We start from the raw sequence: 26,072 nt of genomic DNA, 5'->3' as shown, positions 1-26,072 counted from the left end.
TGTGCTTTACCTCGACGTACAAGCATCTCGTAACAAACTGTAACGAAGTGAGGAACTTCGTCTTTTAAATCTTCGTCTTAATCTCAAGCACGTCAATCTCTAGGCCTTAAATCTCAACCGCAAGGTGGGTAAGAAGAAGTGTATTGCGAAAATTCACGACTAAAATGACGAGAGTTTTGTGGATGCAACCATGACTGTCGTTGATCAACAACCTGCAATAAGCCCGGGGATACTCAACATATGGCCCACGCCTCTGCAGAAGAGAGGATCGTCAGGCAAAAAATCGTTTCCATGAGCGCCTAGAATGCGTTTAAGAACAGTAGGCCCGTTGCGGTATTAAAATGATACCTGGTGGGTTCAGAATAAGTATTTGTAAAAAGTAATTACCGAAATTATGAGAGTTTTACGAAGGCGTGTCGAAAATGTTGTGAACTCGCGCCGCGTCAATGTAAATTTACCTACAAGATGTTGGGATCTGATGCCATTGGATTCTTTTCTATGAGAGTTTTTCAAAGCCAAGTAATAAAAAACTTCTAACTGAAACGTTAAGAATGTCAACGAAATTTTCGTAAAAAATTAGCACTGATCATTTATCTGATCTTTAGCTTATCTGCGCTGCGGTGCCAAGAGGCACCGAAAACATTCGAAGATACTCAACTACAACAATTATTGGATGAACACGCATGCCGAACCCTTGAGGATATGTCTAAAGAGTTGGATGTTGACAAATCAACCGTCGGAAAACGTTTGCACGCGATGGGAATGATCCAGAAAGCAGGTAACTAGTAACTGGGTGTCTCATTAATTGAAGGAGAGGAATATCGAGAGATATTTGGTGACGTGTGAGATGATTCTTGAACGGCAGAAAAGAAAACGTTTTCTGCATCACATCGATGAAAAATGGATCTATTACTGAACTGTTTAAACCATCTGAAACCATCACTGGCGATCACTGGCGATCGGTACCGACGGCAGCTAATGCGTTTGAATTGAGCTCTCAAAGAAAAGCGGCCAGAATGGGACGGTGAACATGACAAACTGATTTTGCTGCATGACAACGCCAGGACACACGTTGCTAAATCGATCCAGAAATATTTAGAAGGACTGAATTGGGAAATCTTGCGGCTCACTTCTTACGAGAGCATCGCAAACTGCCTCAATGAAAAGATCAAATCAAAAGACGAATTTTTCGTCAGAGGAATCTGTATGCTGCCTGAAAAACGGAGTAAAGTTGTAGCTTCCTATGGCGCATACTTCATATAATTTCATGTATTATTTAATTATTGAAATAATTAAGAACTTCCCATACCCAATAGAAACTGGGATTTGGTTTTGCCAAAATAAAAAACAAAAAAATAAAAAAATTGCAATTTTTTTTTTAAATTTGTTTTCAAGATTTAGTCGATGCCAAGCGTGAAGAGACTATAAATTGTTTTACAAAACCTCTGGTAGTTTCTCGTAAACAACTCAAGGCAGCCAGATAATGGACTAAATCGACTACTGTCCTACTGGAGCAAATTCACGATGCACCACTGCGCGAATTCACAAAAATTTTGTTGTCTCTCGTTTTTTACACGCCAACTTTATATTAGCAAAAAATCATAATGATAATTAACATTGCATGCGAAGCTTTTGATTGTTGGTCAATGTTGGCTTAAAGCTTACCAGCTGAGTTACTGAGTTATAAACAACAACAATAAAAAGGCGAAACTGAACTAAAGTAATAAAAGCCACTCAGTATAGGCGTAAGAGAGCCATTAAGAATAAGTCAAGAAAACCTAGCAGCAACTGGTAATAAACTTGCTGACTCTGCAGCAGCAGCAAACGGTAGCAACAACATTTATGTTAAGAATGCTTTTATTTCTCTGCGCTCTTCAACAAGCATTTTATTGGCTTTGATTGTGGCGACATTCGTGGGAGCAGCTACAGCAACAGCAGCCGCTCTAAGCCACAGCATGGGAAAAACAACAACAACAACAGTCACACCTGCGCAACCGCAACAAGTGCCTTACCGCATAATTCCCTTTCAGCTATTTTTTAAAGCTTGTCTTTTTCAATATGGTACCTCAGCTTTAGCTTTTGATTCAAACAACGAACGCCATTGTTGGCGTAACTCATAAAAAACCGCGTTACCAAAGTGTTCCCAATACCAGTTTCGGTAAAGTATTCGCGCTGAGCAGTTCGTTCGATCGTTTGTCTCCGGCTTAGTTGGTTTCCTGCTCCGGTATGCGGTCTTCATGCAATCTCGCATTTCTAGTCTGTTTATGAGGTGCAAAAATTTTTGAATTTCAAAATAAAAACGTAAAATACAATACAAAAAAAAAATACAAAATTGTATAAACAAAAAAATATGCGCGTATAAAAACACGAAAAAGCGAAGATAAGGAGGAAACGAGTTATAAGCGTCCGTAAAAATATTTTGTAATTTTCAACTCTACACTTTCGGCAATTTTCTTGCTATGTATTTGTTTTTATTGTGAAGACGAGTGTTAGTTAACTTTTATTTTGGTTTTAATGCCTTGATAATTAAAAAAAAAACCAAACATTATTTGGGCTTTAATTTATTGCTTAGCTTTGCGCTTATACAAACGTTTGTTGATCAATTCCGTGCGGTGTGGCTGCGATTTACGATCGATCAAAGTTGATATGCCTATGATTTTCGCAATAAAAGTAAGACATAACAATTGAAAAAGAAGTGGAAAGACGCCAAACGTCTGCTGAGATCTATTATTTTGAGTTTCACAAGCACACAGAAGGCGTGATCATCATTAGAACAACAAGCAAAGCAACATTAAGTAGCTGAGAAGAAAACGTAAGAAATACATAGCAACTTTAATTCTGCCTATTGTAAAGGGTAAAACTATTTCCAATAGGAGTGAGGAGTGTTCAGAAAGAAGTCTGCCAAATAATTTAAAATAAAGAATAAACATATTTGTGAAATATTTTATCCTCAGTAAACAGTATTGAAGCTAAATTAAAAAAAAAAAAAATGAATACAAAAAAAATTAAAAAAAAATTTAAAAAAATATTAGAACAAAAATAAAAATAAAAAAAATCTTGCATACTTATTGTATAAAAAAACTAATTTTTTGTTTTTTTTTTGGTTTTTTTATATTTTTATTGCTATACATAAAGGGTTTTCCAATAAGAGGTGCTATTTTGATATTCAAAGAAAAATGCTATTTTTTAATATAAATGATCGTTTTATCGAATGTTTATTTCATTGTAAAGAGGAAAGTAAGCCGTTGATAGTGGAAAATAACATCAGGCAAATGATCACCACGACCACGCTTACAGGACAATATCCTTTTCATGAAGTTTTCCATAACCGAATTGCAAAGTGGCTGCCCTATGTCCTCGATAGCCCTCACGAATTCCGAATTCCGCTTTTGAGGTCTTGAATCGACGCTGGGCTGTTGGCGTAGCCAACGTGGCCCCAGAGAAAAAAGTCACGAGGTGTTAAATCAGAAGATCTCGGTGGCCAATTGTGATCACATCATCGAGAGATAACACGTCCGGAAACTTTTCCCGTCCAAGATCAATGGTTTCGTTGCTTGTGTGACACGTAAGGCCGTCTTGTTGAAAATAAACACGTTGTTCAGATCAATACCATCCAATTCCGGCCATAAAAAATCGCTAGTCATCTCTCGATAGCGCAATCCATTCATTCATAACACCTGATATTGGAAAACCCTTTATATACAATAAGTATACAATTTTGTATTAAATTAAATCTAATTTGCCGTCAAAGTGTTAAATTTACCATGCCTTTTTAAGAAAAAGTAAAGACACATTTTCATTTATTGAGTTACTGAGGTACTGGAAAGCTCAACGGGATCTTCAAGTTAAATCCATTGCTGCTCAGAGCGCTATTAGGTTGAATGAGGAGGCAACTTCCTGTAGGACATAGTAGCATCTTGAAGCAAATGTCCCCTTCCTTCTCTTTTTTCTCTGTACAGACCACTTCCTCCGAAAACTGGGATTTGAGGGTTGTGCTAGGGCTATCTTTCCGGGTAGGAAAAATTGGAAGGAGGGGAGAGTCGACGCGGATATAGGTACTTCTGTTTTCCCTGACGGATCCAAGATGAAATCTGGAGTGGGAGCGGGCGTATTTTCAAGCAGAGGTCTTCGCGATCGTGCGAGCATGCCAGATGCTTAAGGATTGCTTTTGGGAGGGAGACATTAATATTTTTTCTGATAGTCAAGCTGCGATTAAGGCCTTGTCGTTGCTGTAATGCAACTCTCTTCTGGTTAACTCCTGTATGGAGGAATTCAAACGTCTCGAACGTACAGGAAACATTTCTTTTAACTGGGTTCCTGGGAACCGGTTTCAGTTGTTCCTTTCAGACATCGGTGTCACCTTGACCGTTGTTAAAGGGAAACTGTACAATTTCTTTCTCCAAAAAGCGCAAGACAGATGGAGGTTTGTCTCATCGGGTGTTATTTAAAAAAACACTATGGTCGCAATGCGATAGAAACAGGACGTTTCTATGGGAATTATGGGAATTCTCCGCCATTCAATTTCCAAACTCATTGCGGTGTTCACTGGTCACTGGGTGATCGGCACTCATGCGGAGAAGCTTGGACTTCCGTACAACCCCTATTGCAGAAGCTGTGGGGATACTGCAGTGAAAGAGACTGTTGAGCACTTTTTATGCAAATGTCCGACTCTGGCGGATAGACGCTTGAGATTCCTTGGCGCGCCTTTTGGGGATGGCTTGAGGAAATTCTCCAACCTGGATCCCTTTTTTCTCTTCCACTACATCAACGGCATTGGATGACTGTAGATAGTTTTCTCTTCCCAAAATTTTTTCGCAGGTAGTGGCCCACATTGTGATATCAAAACGGCATTTAAGTGTTCCTTGACATATACCTGTGGCACTCTTGCCATCTAACCTACCTACCTACCTACTGAGGTACTGTTTTTGGTTATAACGTTCCTTCCAGTAAATGAGCGATATGAAAAAGACGGTGTCTGAAAAGGTTAGGTTAGGTTAGCCTAGTTGGCAATAAGCCACGCATAGACCTTTTGGTCCCTAGCAATACAAGAAGGAGACCGACCTCTATGAATACTGAAAGTAGACATCATGTAGGATGTCAGCGCTTTTGGCGAATCTAAGGAGAGCTGGGGGATCTGCTTTTGGGACGTCCTCTAGACCCTCAAACAATGGGGCTCTCAGGTATTTTAAGCGCGTGTTTAATAATGCTGGACAAACGAACAGAAGGTTTTCTCAAGTTTCCTCAACATCCTCTCTGCATGTCGGTGCCTGAAAAATTTAATAAAAACAATTTACACCCTGAATGCCTCCTTTCATTGCACGCCCATCAACATGAATTTTAAATTTCACTTCTGGATGCATCACCAATAATAATAAAAAAATTCTCACTCTATTTCAAATTTGACTTACAAAATACGAATACCATTAACTCTGGTTGCATAAAGAGTGGCCTCAAAGAAAAATGTTTCAAATCAGCGCAAAGAATTCCCTCAGAGCTCTCAGAACACTATTGACAATGCGTGATAAATTTTATTCTTAGACCTCTTTAATTATGCTTAATTAAACAATTTTTTTATATTTTTTTTATAATATATACTTTTAACTTTTAGATGACATTTTTAAGAAAAACTAAAGATGTATACTATAAGGCCACAAACAATTTATTAAGGGTTAGAAGAACCTTGTAGCGTAAGAAAAAATTGCATACTTTCAGATTTTTTTTCTGCGCGACAATTTAATAATTCAAAACTCTAAAAAAGGTCAATGTATTGCACATATTACAAACCGTATATAGTTTTATTATTTTCAAAAGTTTTATTATTTTTCAAGTTGGCACAAAATTAATCACTCAATTTTTTATTTCTTTTTTAATAATTTTTCACTAAATAAAAAAAATATTTCCGTGGTGGAAATCTTTATTTTGACTTTTACGCGCTCCATTGCTTGTCTATTTGCATACTGCAACTGTCTAGTTCACAATTGAAAGACGATTGATGTATGACGACGTTTGCGAAAATTATAAATCTTCCGACAGGGTGATTAGTTTTACGTTACTTTGTATTATAAAATAAAATGGCGGCGGTACAGATTTACTTTGGAAAACGTGTGACCGCACCAACTGCACCAGCAATTTTTGATTTATGGTGGAGAAAAAATGTTCCGTTTATAAAGGGTGATAAATTTAAAAGCATCGGATTTTAAATTGAAATAAAACAACGAAATTTCATATTGAATGGGCAGTCTTTATTATTTTTTTTGTAGAACCATTCATGACATTTATTTTTTAAAGATAATCCCTTTCAAATATTCGCCGCAACTGCACCGTAATTCGGCCATTCGTAAACACCAATTTTGAATGACTCGCTAGTGGACTTCGGTCGGTATCTCGTGCATAACTTTAGTTATGTTGGCTTCCAATGCCTCAATCGAAGCTGGTTCCCCCACAAAGTATTTAGACTTTACATATATATATATAATTGGAGCTTACACCCATTTGTTTGGGAGTTTGGCCGAGTTCCCCCTCCTATTTGTGGAGCCGAAAGGCGACCACTATTAGAAAAAACTTTTTCTTCATTTTGGTATTTCACGGAGATTCCATCCTAAGTACTCCGAATGGTAATCACACACCAACCAACCAACAAATAAAAGTCCAAAGGTGTGATATCACACGATCTTGGTGGCCAATCCACTGGTCCGGGACGAGAGATGAATTGCTCCCCGAAACGTACTCCGAATGGTAGTACGGCACCAACCAACCAACAAATAAAAGTCCAAAGGTGTGATATCACACGATCTTGGTGGCCAATCCACTGGTCCGAACCGAGAGATGAATTGCTCCCCGAAACGATGACGCAGTAAATCCATTGTTTCACGAGCTGTCTTTCTGTAGGACAAGTAGCGCCATCTTGTTGGTACCAAATGTGGTGGAGATCACAGGCTTCAATTTCCGGAAACAAAAAGTCGTTTATCATTGCGCGATAGCGTTTGCCATTCACTGTTATATTGGGGCCAGCTTCGTCTTGGAAGATTATTCCTCCAGCCTGTAGGCCGCACCAAACGGTTGTTTTCAATGGATGCCATGACTGTTGATGGATGTAATGGATGAATAGCTTCAGGTTGCTCTTCAGCTCAAATATGACAATTTTGTTTATTAACATAGCCATTTTCCCCAAAATGTGCCTCATCGCTGAACAGAATTCGGGTCCTGAGCGCGCGATGAACACTTTCATAGAGGGTCGATGGTCGTAATACGATTGTACGATTTGTAAACGTTGTTGAGGCGTAAGTCTCTACACGATGAAATATGAAGGAAATCTGAAAAAAATTAAGTATTTAGTTTGACAGTAGTCACGCGTGATCAGTCAAAAAAACTCTATTGGAAAAGGTACCTCCAGTCTGATCACCCTTTAGTTAATTTTTTACATAAGTTTTCTTAGATGGTTTACGGCTTGCTGTTATATAAGAAATATACGAAAAATATGTATATAAATATAATATCTAAAAAATTACTTGCTCACTTATTCACTTTTTTAATTGTAGTTATGCAATAGTTGAAGTGCACGCGCTTTTCATTTTAAATGTTTACTACGAACGTTTTTTCTTAACATTCATATTTTATTACTTGGATGCGCTCACCTCCAATCTGTAGTTGTTGATATCAGTCGTTTGATCTCTTGTGCATGGGAAGCGAAACAGCATTTGCAAAGACAAAAATACAAAATTGAAGAAAAAGGTTGGTTTGTTAAGCATTTTTTCCTTACTAAGGCACTGGGGCGTCATCGTTGTCGTCGACTCGTTTGCTTGCTTCTGTTTTTTCCTTGTCAGTGATACGACACGACTTCCAACCTGCCTTTCAGCGATGATATGACATTAAAGCCACTATAATAAATTAAAAAAAAAATTCCATAAAAATAATGCCATTTGTTTTGTTTTTGCTTTATGCGCTTTGCAGTGGTCATCTATGAGTGTTGCGGGGAGTTTGCGGCTAAATTTGTTTATTAATTAAATATTTAGTATAAGAATGGCATAGATAATATTTAATGAGGAGTGCAAATGAGTTTGTGGCTGAGAGCGTAGGCGCTCTTAGCTAGTACGAGGCATGAGCCACAGTTGTAAATACATACGTACTTATAATGGGTGTTGTAAATACAGAAAATGCATGAAAATATATTTCAACTGATGCTGAGTTATGCTTAGATAGAAGGTAGTACATATATTTTGGATTTTAGCAATGAATACCGTTAAGCTTTTACTAAATTGTACAGATCTTCAATGTTTTTGTATACTCGTCGAGTGTTTTCTGTGCAGTTTTGTCTTACATTCATCGACCAATTTTGAACCCAAGGACTCTCAGTGCAGCTTGACTGTCACTACAAATTCCAGCACTAATATACCGCCACTTTTTCTCAATCAGCCAGTATACTACACTTAAGATCACATAGACCTCTGTTAAGAGCACCGTAGTCATCTATTCTGTAGCGTAGGAATACTTAGTGTCTTTGTTTAAGCACCATCCCGATCCGCTACCATCGCTGGTTTTGGATACGGCGGTGTGAAATCTCGTTAATATGTTTTCTGTACTTAATCATTGATCTCTATCTGGGATCAAAACGTCATCCTTCCTACCGAAGCCAACGTAAGGCACCTGATTGTCCGCTGGCATCGAGAACAGTGTGCACCGCTCCGACAACTGGTGCCAAATCTATCAGTGGCCAGTGTTGTCTTCGTTTCCGTTTTGACTTGATTTTGACTCTGTACGCCGTCTTCATTGCTTCCTTCCGGATTTGAAGATCTAGAGGTTGCAAGTAGTTCAGGATGACATTAAGGACATCACCAGATGTCGTACTTATAGCATCTGCGATACCCAAGCACACATTTATCTGTAGCCTGTTTAGATGTTTTACTCCGGAATTAACCATTGCGGCTTTCCACCATACAATGGGTCTAATCAGGGTGATGCACAACGAGTGTACTATCGCCGCTCTCTATACCCCATGCCTTGCCAAAGGCTCTCTTACACTGCCAGAAGACTTTTAGTGTTTGAGAGACCTTCTGCTCGACGTGCGTCTTCTAGGTCCACTTACAATCTAGGATTAGCCCTAAACACGGGGGTCTAAGATGAATTGTGGTGTGGGAGCTGGCTTCCATTCGGAGCCGCTCAACCTATCTCAGTCAATTCGACTACCTGACTATGCCAGCGTGTTCCAGGCAGAACTGCAGAACTATTTATTAGCGATCAGAGAAGCATGTAAATCACTAAAAATCTACAAGGAAGGTGGTGTAAGAGTAGCTATCTTCTCAGACAGTCAAGCAGCTTTTAAGGCCTTAGACTCCAACTCCATTTCCACCAAATTAGTCTTATAGTGTAGAGAGGAAATAGAGCTGCTTGGTCACTGGCTTCAAATTACTCTGATATGGGTTCCCGGTCATAGGAATATAGAGGGTAATGAGATAGCAGATGAACCAGTAAGAAAAGGTTCGACACTAGGCATAACAGAGGATGTGGCAGTCGCCACCCCACTCAAACCAATAAAAGCATCCATTGCTTCACATTATCATGCTTTAGCCGAAAGAAAGTTGAAGCAATTAAATACATGTATTACAACAAAAAACACATGGCCGCCGTACAAAATCCAAAAGACGAATCATCTGTTATGATGCTCTCTACCAAACAATTAACGCATCACTGCAACCCTTACAGGTCATTTTAAGGTAGGGCATCATGCAGCCAGACTGAACCTCCCTTTCTATCCCATCTGCAGAAATTGTCGAGCGGAAGAGGACAAGGAAAGCCTTTTCCACTACTTATGTGAATGTCTAGGGCTAGCTAGGGCACGGACCTCGGGGTTTCGGTAAGCTTTTCTTAGAGCAAATTAATGAGATCTCAGACATCGAGATAAAGAATTAGCTATACCTGCATCTCACAAAATGGATCTGACTTTGAAACAAACAAAAAAATAAAAAAATAAAAAAGCCATTATCACATGAGAACAGTGGTAGTAAAACAATGCTGGTCGCTAATTAGGATTATTTCAGTAGGATTATTTCACTAACAACAACCGCTAAGTATTTGACCTCAGAAGAGGTTTTCGTATTGCGTTTCTTAGTGAAAAGGTACTTTTTATAGGATTCACCGGATTCACCACGCAATTCCCACCAATGATCAATAATGTCTAGAGCTACCTGCATTTTATTGCATATAACAATGCACTAGTGACGGTCCTGAGATTAGTACGCACACATCATCCGCGTAAGCTAGGACGTGTCCAATTTCTTGCAAATTGTTAAGAAGAGAGTCCACAACAAAGCCCCAAAGTAGGGGAGAGAGTACACCGCCTAGTAGGCAGCCCTTCTTAACCTCCACCTTGACTCTTTCATCGGTTCCTCCATCTGTAATAAGTACTCTCGTGGATTGCATAGAATGAATCCATCTGACAATGATTTTTTCTACTCCGTGCCTTCTGATAGAAGAGCACTTAGAATCAAAGGATGCTACTCAAGAGCTAAGTATTAATGTAGAAGTACAGTGACTTCTATAACTGTAGCACAGCGACTCACTGACAAGTTTTTACAATTTAATTGTTTCTTAAATAATTTTGATAAAAATACTTTTTGTGAAAATATATTATAATTTTCTTAATTAAATTTTGTGCCAAAAAAAAAAACAAAAATCTATGAATTTTCATCAAAATTTCAAACTTTTTAATCAAAGTATTGAAATAAATTTGGAATACGTAAGGTTGTAGCCAAGGCGCATTCCTTAAAGGTGATGGCACTAGACCAACAACACTGTTCTGCACGTTTGATTGTGAAAGCAAAGTATTAAGAAACTAGAAAAAAATATTCGCCTTGATTCTTTATGAGCTGACAGCCACATGGACACGGCGAAAGTAAAAAAAACTCAGCAGATTTACCAATACCACCTTTAATAGATTCACCTTGGTTGTAGCCCACTGAATTTCGATATGAGAAGGTGCCAGCATGAAGTAACTAAAATTTTCATTGATGTTTGTAAATTCTTTTTCATTGACGGTGTTGCGCATTTGCTTCCATATAAAAAAACGTTCGAGCATTCGTCATATGGAAGACAATACATAACACCGCCACCAAAACAAAAAAAAAAAATGAAAAATCAACAATCAATCCATTTCAAGCTTGTATCAGGATATATCAAAATGAATGAGCTACAAAATTGCATACTCAGAAATTAAAAAGTTTAAAATTTTTATGAAAATTTTTGGAATACCATATTTTAAAATTTAAACTCAAGTTTACGTTCATTGTAATTCATATTTCCAGAGGGTTAATGAGTATTCAACTTTTACTAAGATTTCATGAAAGTTGAAACAGCACAAAAGTAAAATAAATGTAAACAATAACGCAAACGGTTTAGTATTTTTATTGAAGCAAAATTTTTTCATAAAATTTCCATTAAAATTATTAATATAAAGACCCCCTTACAACTTTCTTCTTCAAGGACAACATATTTGTTCTTTAGTTTTATGAATTCAGCAGTCCCTGTAGAGTGGTTTTGTGGCACTATCAGGCAATTTTTCCATCCCAGTAGTTGCTAATGGGATGGTATTAAGATGTGGCAGTATTTCTTAAATGAGAAAAGCTGGTAAAGTTAGACCGAATCCTACACAAATCCGGAAGAGGACACACATACGTGTCTCTCCTACGAATAAGGCTGCTTTTAATAAGCAGGTTATTCTCTTCTTATTAAATACTGATATTAGGTATACTCGTTACTACTGCGAGTCTCATGCGAAGAGTTCTGGTGTGATAAGAAAAGTTCTCGTGTATAAAAAAATAACTCTTAAGCTCTTTGAGAATTGCTGGCTTGCAGAAAATTCTAATGAAACCAAGGCATTAAGCACAGAAATGTAGATTTAGAAGATCTTTATATACTTCTGCCAGCTAGAAGTTTTGCCTGCGCACCGATTTCAGTTTTTCGAGGCATATTCGAGTTTTTCTTTGTCTTGGGTAAGGAAAAGCACAGAATATTTGGAATGAATTTATGTAATATATATAAACTAATATTTGAGAAAAGTTTCATTCGGCCTCTTCAAACTTCAGTTCGTTACAAATATTTTAAAGCAAATAAAGCAAAATAAATTAGAGTAAAATATATATGGAACTCAAGAAAGTGAGGTGGTCAGAAAATTATACAATATATTCTACCCAACTCCACAGAAAGCTGTTCAGCAGTTTCTACAATTATAGTTCATCGAAATTTATTTTATTATATTTAATTTTTAGTGTTCCAAAAATTTTGCAATCAAAAAAAAAAATCACCTTTAATCTTACACTCTTCTATTTGAAGTATATGGTTTTTGTTGTATTATGAACTTTGTATTATGCACAACAAGTAATCATTATTTTCATCATAAGCTAAAAGGTGGCGCAAAATTAATCATCAAATATTGTTTTTGAATAAATTTTTTACTAAATAAAAACAGAAATGAGTTTGGGTGATGAAAAGCTTAAAAATCTGCGGGAGTCTAGTTCACAAGTGTCAAATATGATTGACGCACGACGCCATTTGGAAAAATTAAAGATCTTCCGATAGAGTGATTAATTTTGCGTCTCCTCGTATATTATTTTAAAAAATATTTTTATATATAAAAACATTTAAATAAATAATATTTTTTTTTATTTTATTTTTTACTTAAATTTAAATAAAAAAAATTGGCAGTCAAAATTTTGACTTGCCAATAAACGCTGCTATTATTTTGAGCACCACTGAATTCGAAAAGAATTGACGCATGACGCCATTTGTAAAAAATTATATAAAATTATATATAATATATAAATATTCCGTTAGGGTGATTAATTTTGCACCACCTCGTTTATTATTCTAAACAATTTTTTTTATATATACAAATATTTAAATAAATAATATTTATTTTTTATTTTATTTTTACTTAAATTTAAATACAAAAATTTGGTAGTCAAAACTTTTTTTATTTAAATTTAAATAAAAACGCTGCTATTATTTTGAGCACCACTGAAATCAAAAAGAATTAACACGTGACGTCATTTGTAAAGATTATATATCCTTCGTTAAGGTGATGAACTTTGCGCCAGCTCGTATATATTTCTTAAAAAAAAAATTTTTTATACATAAAAACATTTAAAATAAATAATTTTTATTTTATTTTTTTTTTCTATTTTTATTTAAATTTAAATACAAAAACTTAATAGTCAAAACTTTGACTTGCCAATAAACGCTGCTATTATTTTGGCCACCACTGTATATATACCATAAATATGCACATCTTCTTCTTAATTGGCGCGATAACCGCTTACGCGATTTTGGCCGAGCTTAATAAAGCGCGCCAGTCGTTTCTTTCTCGTGCTAACCGGCGCCAATTGGACACACCAAGTGAAGCCAAGTCCTTCTCCACCTGATCTTTCCAACGCAGAGGAGGCCTTCCTCTTCCTCTGCTACCACCAGCTGGTACCGCATCGAATACTTTCAAAGCCGGAGCGTTTGTATCCATTCGGACGACATGACCCAGCCAACGTAGCCGCTGGATCTTTATTCGCTGCGCTATGTCTATGTCGTCGTAAAGCTCATACAGCTCATCGTTCCATCGTCTGCGATATTCGCCGTTGCCAACGTGCAAAGGTCCAAAAATCTTACGCAGAATCTTTCTCTCGAACACTCCAAGCGTCGCTTCATCGGATGTTGTCATCGTCCAAGCTTCTGCGCCATACGTCAGGACGGGCATGATGAGAGTCTTGTAGAGTGTTAGTTTTGTTCGTCGAGAGAGGACTTTACTGCTCAGTTGCCTACTTAGTCCAAAGTAGCACTTGTTGGCAAGAGAGATTCTACGTTGGATTTCAAGGCTGACATTGTTATAGGTGTTAATGCTGGTTCCCAAATACACGAAGTCTTTTACAACCTCAAAATTATAACTGTCTACAGTGACGTGGGTGCCGATACGCGAGTGCGCCGACTGTTTGTTTGAAGACAGGAGGTACTTCGTTTTGTCCTCATTCACCACCAGACCCATTCGCTTTGCCTCTTTATCCAGTGTGGAGAAGGCAGAACTAACAGCGCGGTTGTTAAGGCCGATGATGTCAATATCATCGGCATACGCCAGTAATTGTACGCTCTTATAAAATATTGTGCCTGAGCGATTAAGTTCTGCGGCTCGTACGATGCTCTCCAACATCAGGTTAAAGAAGTCACACGACAGTGAGTCACCCTGTCTGAAACCTCGTTTGGTATCAAACGGCTTGGAGAGGTCCTTCCCAATTCTGACGGCGCTGCTGGTGTTGAGCAACGTCATCTTACATAGCCGTATTAGTTTTGCGGGGATACCAAATTCAGACATAGCGGCATACAGGTAACTCCTTTCTGTACTGTCGAATGCAGCTTTGAAGTCGACGAAAAGATGGTGTGTGTCGATTCTCCTTTCGTGGGTCTTTTCCAAGATTTGGCGTATTGAGAATATTTGGTCGATGGTAGACTTTCCAGGTCTGAAGCCACACTGATAAGGTCCAATCAGTTGGTTGACGGTGGGCTTCAGCCTTTCACACAATACGCTCGCTAGAACCTTATAGGCGATATTTAGAAGACTAATCCCGCGGTAATTGGCACAAATTGCAGGATCGCCCTTCTTATGGATTGGGCAGAGCACACTTAAATTCCAATCGGCAGGCATGCTTTCATCCGACCATATTTTGCATAGGAGCTGATGCATGCACCTTACCAGCTCCTCGCCGCCATGTTTGAATAGCTCAGCCGGGAGTCCGTCGGCGCCCGCGGCTTTGTTGTTCTTTAGGCGCGTTATCGCTATTCTCACCTCGTCATGATCGGGTAACGGAACTACAATTCCGTCGTCATCGATTGGGGTATCGGGATCTTCACATTCTCTATGACATGCGCAGCTGTCACTGTTTAACAGGTTCGAGAAGTGTTCTCTCCATAATTTAAGATTGCTCTGTACGTCAGTCACCAGATCGCCGTCTTTGTTCTTACAGGAAAACGCCCCGGTCTTAAAACCTTCTGTAAGCCGCCGAACTTTCTGGTAGAATTTTCGGGCGTTGTTCCTATTGGCCAGCATCTCAAGCTCCTCGCACTCACGTATTTCGGCCTCTCGTTTCTTCTGTCGGATAATACGTCTCTCTTCCTTTTTCAGCTCTCTGTAGCGATCCCACATGGCTCGCGTTGCGCCCGATCGCAGCGTGGCTCTATAGGCGGCATCTTTTCTTTCTGCGGCAGCATGACACTCCTCGTCGTACCAATTGTTTTTTCGGGCTCGCCGGAATCCGATTTCTTCTTCGGCGGCGGTACGTAGGGAACGAGAAATGTTGCTCCATTGCTCGCGTATGCCGATTTGTTGGGCAGTGCTTTCGGAGAGCAGGAGTGAGAGTCGAGTGGCGAATCTCCTGGCTGTCTGTTGTGATTGCAGCTTTTCGATGTCGAACATTCTTTGCGTAGGTAGATGCACGTTTTTTGCTGCACAGAGGCGGGTGCGCAGTTTGGCTGCAACAAGGTAATGATCCGAGTCGATGTTGGGTCCTCGGATCGTACGTACATCTAATACACTAGAAGCGTGTCTTCCATCTATCACAACATGATCGATCTGGTTTCGCGTTTTTCGATCAGGAGACAGCCAGGTAGCTTGGTGTATTTTCTTATGCTGGAATCTGGTGCTGCAGACTACCATGTTTCGGGCCCCGGCGAAGTCGATCAGCCTCTGTCCGTTACCGGATGTTTCGTTGTGCAGGCTGAATTTTCCGACTGTGGGACCAAAAATTCCCTCCTTGCCCACCCTGGCGTTGAAGTCGCCAAGCACGATTTTTATGTCGTGGCGGGGGCAGCGCTCATAGGAACGTTCCAGGCGCTCATAGAAGGAATCTTTGGTCGCATCGTCCTTCTCTTCCGTCGGGGCGTGGGCGCAAATTAGCGATATGTTGAAAAATCTGGCTTTGATCCGGATTGTTGCGAGACGCTCGTCCACCGGAGTGAACGACAGTACTTGGCGACGAAGTCTCTCTCCCACAACAAATCCGACACCGAATTTGCGCTCCTTTACATGGCAGCTGTAGTAGACGTCGCAAGGTCCTATGGTTTTCTTTCCTTGCCCCGTCCATCGCATCTCTTGGATGGCAGTGATGTCAGCCTTTATTCTCACGAGGACATCAACCAGCCGGGCAGAGGCACCTTCCCCATTAAGGGACCGGACATTCCAGGTGCATGCCCTCAAATCATATTCCTTATTTCGTTTGCAGGGGTCGTCATCAGTAAAGGCAGTTCTCATCCGAGGCTTTTTTAATCTTTTCATTGGGGAGGATTTTTAAGTGGCGGGTCCCAAACCCAGCGCACAACCAGCTATCCTGGAATGTTTCGCCTTCTCACGTTAGCTCACTCCCGAACGGGTGTTCGGAAGCTAACCAGAGGATACGTGGGCTAATCCCGGACGTTGTGAGCTGCTTGAACCATATGTAGAAGAATCGTCCTGGCCACTCCCAAGTGAATGGCGATCAGTAACTTTCCCCACTTGCGTGGACTTCTACACATGGAACCATCCTTGCACATACATATGAATAAATAACAAAGATATGTACAACTAATTATTTTGGTGGGTTCAGAAACTTTTCCTAACAGTTAAGTCCATAGTTTGTCTGATTTTAAAGTGACACAGGAAAAACAAAGAAAAAAAACAACCCAAACGTAAAATGCAAATCTTCAGCAAGTGGGTTTTAGCCACCGCATACAAATTAATAAGAAACATATGCACATACACACATACATACTCACAAGTTAACAGTGCACCTACTAAACCAACGAACTGCCCAACCTCTAGAAAAAAGTAAGAGTAAGTATTGGAGGAGAAATAAATCCAAATAAAATTGTAAAAAAATCCAAACACAAACTACAAAAAAAAAAAAAAAACAAGAAATGCAGCCACAAAAACACGCAAGCAAAAAGTCAAGGCATTAACAGCATTTATAAATAAACAACACGAGCAAAATTTTGTTTTTGTTTAAATCACCCCTTCGAAAACTCGTTGTTCAATTGATACCGTTACGAGTTAAGCGAGCCTCCTGGCAGCCACAACTGTATATGTGTAGTTAAAATACAAACAAAAAAACGCACAAAACTCCAAGTAAACTAAACTTTGTATTGAAACAAAAGTCAAACACAAGACTGCTTTTTAAAACTGGATTGCAAAATACCAAGAACAAGAAGAAGGAGAATTACAATAAATAGAATCAAAGGCCATTTAAGCAGCAAAAGCATACAAATTATGGGCAAGTGAAGCAAGCAAAGAGAAAAAAATAAAAAATAATCAAAAAATAACAACGATTAATCAGCGAAAATCGAAACGAGTCAACGGCTGCGTGGAAAGGAATTTATACAGCAACATTGTTTTTGTTTTAATTTATTTTATTTCATATTTTTAGATTGTTGTTTTTACTTTTTCTTTTCCAACTAATGCAGTGTTGCAATTTATGATTATTGCGCGTTTGTGCTTGTTGGCATTACATTAACTGGAGTCTGGTTTCAAATTTTATTTTATTCATTTTATATTATTCAAGTATTTGTTAAATAGTTTTCAAAAAAAAAAAAGGGTTTCAAACTAATCGCACAAATATGACAAATTTGCATTTTCTTTTATTGTTTGGTCTGGCACTCATTTTTATTCTTTTCGGAACGATAGCTTGCGCTCAACATCTCACTTATTATTCGAGACGTAGAAGAAGATGAATTGTAAATATGCTAGAGATAAGCGGTTATGAAATAAAATAAGGTGAATAAAAATGTTCTTATATTTGAATGAAGTCTTTTTCTTAAAGGGGTGGTAGGGTTTAGCGCTAAAAAAAAAAACTTTTTTTTTGAATTTTTTACAGAAATATGGCTTAAGATACTTTAATAAAATCAGTTTTTCAGTAAGTTTTTAAAAAAAATTAATAATAAAATATTGACAAATAAGCCCATGACAGAGTTTTTTTGGAGATATGTTTTTCGAGAGGTGCTCTGCGGTGCCAATCGGCATTCGTCGTAGAATCGTCTGAAACTAAAAAAGTCGAATTTTTCAGTTAAAGTATGACGTAATGCCCCCCCCCCCCCCCATTAATAAATTTTTTTTTCTCATTTTTGTAGTTTTGGTGGCAAACAAACGTAAAACGAGCATTTTTGGCGAAAAATTTCGCCATATTTGTAAGTGAAAAACAACCTTAAAAAAAAAAAATAAAAAAAAAAACAGTGGGGGGGGGGGGGGGGGGAGGTATTTTTGATTTAGAAAACGTGTGCCAAATTTGAAAAGAATCGGTTGAATAGTTTCGGAGTTGTGATTGGCACCGACTTTTAAGAAGTCGTTTCGGGAAAAACGCGTTTGAAAAAATGACTCTGAAAAATTATCTATGCTCCGTATTCGAGGTAGAGTGCCTACAAAGGCTATAACTTTGAGAGTTCTGCTCCGATCCACTTAAAATTTTGACACAACATTCTTGAAATGATTTACTATAAGATGAGTGAAGAAAAAAAATTTCGATTTTGTGACCCTACCCCCCCCCCCCCTTAAATAAAAAATTACAAAAAAGCCACACATCAATTTACTGTGGTTTGCAATGCTTCTTGAGCTGCACCAATTCCATTAGTTGGCTTTGGAAAACTCTGCCACTTCGAGTAGGCCAAGTCTAAGACTTCATGAGTTTGTTATAGGCAAGTAAGAAGTCTGGACGACCGTTGATGCAGAGCAACGTGGGACCGCAATCATATTTACCTGCCCTTTTTTTGTCGGGACAGATTAGAAAGTACAGCACAGCACAACACAATTAAGTCCATTGTACTGCACTCGTGTTGCCTTTCTAATTTTCTTTAAATCTACCTGACCTCCGAAGAGATTTGAGTAGATCTTGTGGTGCCAAGGAGTCAAAGTGGTTGCTTCTTAACACATCAGTGGCAAAGACCTTAAACCTGATTCGAGCGAAGCCCAGGCAGAAGCACAGAAAGTCGTCCGCCGTCTCATCCTTCTCTCCACATGCTGGGCAGAGTGCACTGTCTGAGATGCCTATCTTTTCCATGTGCTTCGCACATAGAGAGTGGCCCGTCACCAGCTGTCTGCAGTCCCTTCTGCTTAATGACAGGAGGAACTGCGACAGTCGGTCAGACATGACAGGTAACATCAGTTTTGCCCATCTACAGCCTCTCTTAGCCTGCCAGCATTCACCTCCGCTGATACTTGTGCTGAATAAAAAATGTCGGGTTACGCGGATATACCAGGTATAATAGTACTTGAACTCATGTCAAATTCCCTTTTAGAATTCAATATGACCACAGAGCACATTTTCAGCGATCGCTTCTTTAGAGTCATACTTTTCAACATTCTTCCACACACATCGGCCAGGTCATTGACAATTTTATGTCACTTATTGTTTCAGAGCCTAATTGAGGCGAATGGGTTGGTGTGTCCGGATGTGTCCATTCGGTAGTGTCCGGGTTCGAAATACCAAATGATAGAAAAAGTTTTTTCTGGTAGCAGTTGCTTGTTGGCAGGAAATTTTAAACCTACGAGTGGATTCCTGCCATGAAAGAGCTCGTCATATATAAAAAAACTATCTGCCATTCGGAGGCGGGAAAAATTGCATATCACAAATAGGAGGAGAAGCTCACCCAAACAACCAATATAGGGGGTAAGCGTCTATTATTATTATTATTATTATCATTTCTGAGCCACCTGAGGAAAAGGCTTAATTTTTTGTGGTATTTACTTATTAGGGTGTAACATGAAATTCGATACAATTTATACTGAGAGATTTCAAATTCCTGTGCAAAATTTCGGTAGAAAGTTGTTTATTAAGTCGAAATTAGTTGGGGAATACCTGATTTCTCTCTCGACTGCATCCGAATAATTCGACTTTAAGCTCATTTGGGTGCCCCTCTAGAGACGGTTTCAGCGCAAAGTGAGAGGATTGGGGTTTCCTTGAGAACTTGTGATTTGCTCCTGGAAAGACGGGTATTGCGTCAACTCAGTGAGCGCTGGGTTAGTACGCAGACGTGCAAAGTCGCGTGGTCATTTTGGTCGCGTGTCTTGTTCCCAAAGTTCCCAAATCATTTGCTCGCTGAACTTGGACCTATACTTAACATTGGCTCTGTTGGTTTCTCGGTCTGCAAGGCTTTTCACTTCAGCAGGCAAAGTTGAGATCAAGTCTCAATAAAAAATCTGTATGAGTTTGATCACTGGGAGCTTTATTTCCTTCATAGCGTTTCCATGTACTGGTTTGGCATCTGTGTATAAAAATACATAGAAACTCTTGTTCAGAAATCTTTTTAAACGATTCTCTCATCTCGCCAATCTTTTCCTTACGCTGGTGTTTTGGGCAATGCAGGCAGCCCTGGTTTCAATTTATTTCAAAACTATTATTTTTTTAACAAGTAAAATATATCAAAATACGCACCTACGGCAGGCACCTTGGAGTGCATTTCTGCCACTAAAAAACTGCTCATAAAAAAATCGCTGCCGTTCGGACACGACATAGAACAGTGAGGCACCTACATTTTGCCGAAAAACACAAAGACACACACCACCAATTGGAGAAGAGCTAACCAACAAAGGATGTAAGCGCCAATTATGTAAGGTTGGGGAATAAGTTCGTAGCGTTTTTGTTGATTTAAACAAAAAAAAAGTAATTATATCAATAAGTTAATCCATTATAAATTCGCCGTTGCTATTTACAACCTCTTCCCACCTCTCGACGAATTTGTTGATGCCGTTCCGCTAAAAATCGGCTGGTCTGATGTCAAAGAATTTGTTGAGCCAGCTTTTAAGGACCTCTTTGTTATCGAAAGTAACGCCCGTCATATGATTTGACAGGGAACGGAAAAACGGAAAATCAGGTAATCGGTCGGTGCAAGGTCCGCAGAATACGGCGGATGCTGAAGTACCTCCCATTCGAGCTCTTAGAGTGCGGCTTTGAAGAGTTGTGCAACATGGGACCTGGCGTTGTCGTGAAGAAATATGGTTTGATCATGTCGATGAGGCCTTTTCAGTCGAATAACCTCATTCATGTGGTATAGTTGGGAATTGTAGAGCTCCTTGTTGACCGTGGCATTCTTTTCGAGCATTTTCTAGTGCTCCATACCCTCCCAGTCCCTCCAAACACATATCATAGTCTTCTTTCCATGAAGGTCCGGCTTGACTCTCAGCTTTGGCGCGTTCTTTATTTGCTTCATATTGATGTATAGGCACCATTCTCATCTCCCGTGACGATTCGGTACAAAAAGCCTTGTTTATGACCGCCTGTTGCTCGATGGTGGGCGAGATGCTGAGAAGCAATTTGAAGTCGACTTCCTTAGTTTTTTTCGTTGAGCTCATGAGGCACCAGGCTCCCAATTTTTCGGTAAATTTCATTGAATGAAGATGATTGTGAGTCGTTTTATGATCGTAGTTAATTTTTTCGCCAATTCTCGACTGGTTTCTCGACCTTCTCCTGCAAAAGTGAGTTGAGACGTTCTTCATCGAATTCTGAAGGCCTTTCGTTGTGGGACGTGTCATCGACGGCAAAGTAGCCATTTTTGAGCATTGCAAACCATTTCCGCCCTGTAGAATCGCCTATAACACCTTCTTCATACACGTCGCAAATGTCCTGGGTGCTTTGGCAGCTTTTTGACCTCGATGAAAGGCAAAGACTAGCAGCTGTTCGTTTTGCCTCCTTGGTACTCCATTTCTAAGCCTCAAAACTAATAAAAAATGAAATAACTCAAAAATACAATTAACATAGTTCTGTAGAGCAGAAAGAGTTCTATCGAATGAATACTTACCAGTTGCCAAACAGCAAAAAAATCGTTGTAAAGTAAAAGAAAACATAAAAACGCTATGAACCTCATCCCCAAATTTGAAATTTGCGCATTAGAAGGTTACAGCTAATTTTATTTTGGGATTATAAATTTTTCTGATATCTTAATTGTATAGTAATATAATACTCATTACTGTTTTCTTCTATAAGACATTTAAAAAATATAGATATTCAAATTCAAGGAGGGGCTATAGAATATTTTATAAAATATAAATTATTTTTTTATTTTATATTTTTAATATATCCAAGCGAATGGTGGTAACCTCCCATAAAAGAAACTTGTCTTTTCAAAAATTGTCACGTTCATACCAATTTGAGTCTCAATCTGCGATTTCTTGGTTGGCCCTGATAAAACATACACAGGGGCAGTTGAAAAAAATCTACAATAAATGCCAATACTGCGAGAAGTTCTTCTCTTTACAAGGTGTATGAATGAAATATGTAATTTCAAAATTCTTCCATTTTTATTAAATTACGGAGAATTTTTTTATTTATTTTTTTATAGGAAAATCTTTATTGCAATTATGTGATATGCCCATTTGCAACTCTTCACCAATTTTCATTTTATTCTTCTCTTTTTATCCTTCTTTCAGCACCCTTCCCATTGCGGTTGTGCTAATCAACAAACCAATAACATCGTAGTTATAGCTGTTGTTGTTACAAAAAGCCGCCAAAATTGGTCGCCTAACGAAAACCTCATTTGTGCTCAACGACTACAAGGTGAGTGACATTTCGTCAGTATACTTGTGAATACACTTTGTAGCATTTCGTCGAGTTTCAAGTGCGTGTTTTGTTTTTTGTGCGTTTGCTTAGTATTTAATTTCTAAAAAAAAAGATCACTTAGCTGAGTGTTCATAGGAAAATTCAAATTCAACAAGCCCAAAGCTATTGGTGAGTTTGCAGTCGTGTTTACTTTCAAATTATTACAATTTCGTCGAATTTGTTACACGCATAAATATGTATGTGCGATATTGAATAATTGTTGCGAAAAAGCGTGAAGCTATGTATTTCCCATTAACAACCTTCTCCACTTATTTCAATGCGTAAACTTGTAAATAAATTTGTGGGAAGGTAAGTGAGTCGATCGGCAAGGTAGTCAGTGGTATTTCTCAGGGAAATTTTGAAGTGTTTGCGATTTTGTTTAGCGGGAAAATAATAGAATTTGGTTTTGTATTTTTTGTTATTGTAAAAAGTACAATTTTGAGGTTACGAGGTTTTTGGAGGTTAAAATGAGTGCAGGCATCAAGTGTAGGCAAATAAAGTGAATGCCTAGAAAGATGGAGAGAAAAGAGGGGAAAGGTAATAAGAAAATAGATGCGCAGTTAAGAATAAGTGAAAAAATTATCAATTATAGTCAGTACGCAATAATTAAGAAATATAATTGATTTTTGAAGTTATTTATAAATAAAAATAAGAAATATAAAAAAAATATAATATAAAATAAAATAAAATAAAATAAAATAAAATAAAATAAAATAAAATAAAATAAAATAAAATAAAATAAAATAAAATAAAATAAAATAAAATAAAATAAAATAAAATAAAATAAAATAAAATAAAATAAAATAAAATAAAATAAAATAAAATAAAATAAAATAAAATAAAATAAAATAAAATAAAATAAAATAAAATAAAATAAAATAAAATAAAAACAAAAAAACATAAAACAAATTAAAAAAAAAAATTAAGTATAAAAAAGATAAAAAAAAATAAATAAAATAAAATAAAAAATATTTTATTTAAAAGATCTTTTTCTTTGTTTTTTTTTTTACTCAGACCCTTTAATTTTGTGAGGGCTGCTTTTATATACACTGCAGGATTCAAAAAAAAAAATAACAACAAGAAGCAGATTTAATTAAATATCTGTATATATAAGTACGTTCAAACATTTATAAAAATTAAAAAATAAATTCTCTAAAATAAGATCAATAAGTATTGAACTGATTTTACTTTATTTGAAAATTTACTGATTGTAGTTGATTTTTATGAATTTTGAATTCAAAAATAGTAATCTACGATATAAGATATGGAGTTTAAAGAAAAAGAATTTAGGAAAATTTAAACGAAATTTTTTTTTGATAGAGTTGCCATCTAATTTTTACTATAAACCTAGGAACTTACCACACAGTTGAATTCAAAGTCAAGATATAGATTGTTATTGTTGTAAGAGCAAAAACATTCTTTATTAATGTTTGAGGGACGCTGCTGAGGTGACTGTACCGGTTTGAGGTCGGCCGGATTTAATATAAAATTTTTAATAATCTGGAACGGTCTGGTAACGTTGAGGCAACTGTCGGGAGAAGGCAGAAGTTATGTACATAAACCTGTACAAAATTTCTGGAAAAAAAATTCTTTCTGTATTTCTCTCCAATTGCCAGAAAGAACGAAGTAAAGTAACAAAACACATCGACTAAAAAAGAACAAAAGAAATGAAAAAAATACCAGGAACAAAATATACAGAAATTTCGAAAATGGCGTATTTTTTTTGGAAAAAAATCAAGTGAAGAAACAAGAAACCAAAACAAAAAGAAGAAAAAAAATATGCACATCGAGATTTTTGAAAAAAAAATTTCTTTCTGTATCTCTTTCTAATTGCTAGAAAGAAAAGTAAACTACAAATTAAATTTGTTGTTGTTAAAAAAAACTTAATTAATCATTATTAATGAATATTACTTTATTTTATAATAAAAACTACAACTTTGAGGTTTTGACAAAGAAAATTTTTTTTTGTGGAAGCTTGCTTGCTGTGATGGCAATGTAAAGAAGAAAGAAGAATCTGAAGACATAAAAATGAAAATTTTTTAAATAAAAAGTTTTCTAGGTATTTTTTTAAATCTAAAAAAATATTTCTTTTTTTGATGTACTTTGTTTCAAAAAAAAAAAAAATCTCAATGCCATTAATTATGACATTATTGATTAACTATTACTATTGATTGATGTAATATATATTAGTTGTTTTTTTGTGCAGAATAGTTTTCCGTTCTTTTTTTCTACTGAAAAAATATTTTTTAAATTTCGTAAAAATATTAAATTTTTTGAAATATTTTTTTGTTAATAAAATCTATATATTATTTTTCAAAAAAAAAAAAAACAATTCGTGTTTTTTCTATTGAAACAGTGCATTTGAGTATGGAAAGTTTTGAAAAATAATTGAAATAATATTTTTTAAATTTCGTAAAAGTATTACATTTTTTCATATAATTTTTTGTTAAGAAAATTGTTATGCTATATTTAAAAAAAAAATTGCCATTCGGCTACGATGGCGGCTCTTTGTATGTTCCAGATATCAAATATAATTGACGTAAAACGTCATTTACAAAAAATATAAGTCTTCCGATAGGGTGATTAATTTTGCGCCACCCTGCACTACTTTTTAATGCATATACGAGTATATGGGCTACTACTAAAAATATTTTGGGAAAAAACCTACATTTTCTTATTTTGTAAATTGCTATCAGTCACAAATTTTTCATAACCTAAAAATTTGAAAAAAAAAATTAAAATATTTATATTACATTCTCATTTAATTACAAAAAGGCGTGAAATGACCAAAACACAAAAGCTAAACGACACTAAAGCCTTCATTGCTTCACCGGCACGTGTGGCAAGCAAAACATTTGCGTAACTTACAATTAATTTTTTATGCTAACCCATTCGTTGGAACGTGAAAGGGCGCAAGTAATTGCTGAACATAATGGAGCTGAAGTGCTTGCTTGGCTATGGTTGTTGTTGCTTCTTTAAGAACAAATTTGTCGGCTTCAAAGTTAAGAGAAAAAATATTCCTAATACTTACATTAGCTATTTTTAGACTTGAAGAAGAGAAGCCTAAGAAAGTAAAATTTGCTTTGAAATTATTGCGGAAAAATACTGAAGATTACAATTCCACAGAAAACTATTTTAAATATAACGCTAGAAGAAATTGTGTAAAAATTTCAGGTATTACCAAGTTGAATCGCTAAGTCATGCTTCTACTTAAGTGTGGCAAGATTTTTTGTATCACCCTTTTCCCAGGCGGTCTGCTTCAAAGAGTAAGTTCTTGCTTGAATGCTGCTGTAAAGGCAAAAAAAAAATATTCTGTAAAAAGAAAAATTATTTTATAGCGTTGGCTATTCCAACTTGTACGTATATGTATAAGTACAGTTGGAAACATAAAAATAGTAGTACACTTGAAAAATTATTTTGACGTCGATAATTTTTTTTTCTATAAATCATACAATCGAAAATTTCAATACCAAATATCTACGAAGAGTTAAG

General features: G+C 36.9%; 1 protein-coding gene across 2 annotated transcripts in view; it reads left to right on the top strand.

The window, feature by feature from the left end:
- The first annotated feature begins 2,155 nt into the window (after positions 1-2,155).
- Positions 2,156-26,072, top strand: part of LOC129241033 (CD151 antigen) — an 82,131-nt gene continuing 58,214 nt past the window's right edge. The window contains exons 1-2 of one of the 2 annotated variants that reach the window (XM_054877160.1): positions 2,156-2,812; positions 22,412-22,538. The gene's annotated coding sequence lies outside the window, so the exon portion shown is untranslated. The other variant, XM_054877159.1, reaches the window with a different exon arrangement.

Source organism: Anastrepha obliqua, chromosome 3, assembly GCF_027943255.1.
Source record: "Anastrepha obliqua isolate idAnaObli1 chromosome 3, idAnaObli1_1.0, whole genome shotgun sequence".
NCBI lineage: Eukaryota > Metazoa > Arthropoda > Insecta > Diptera > Tephritidae > Anastrepha > Anastrepha obliqua.
This window is presented reverse-complemented; position numbering and strand designations above follow the sequence as displayed.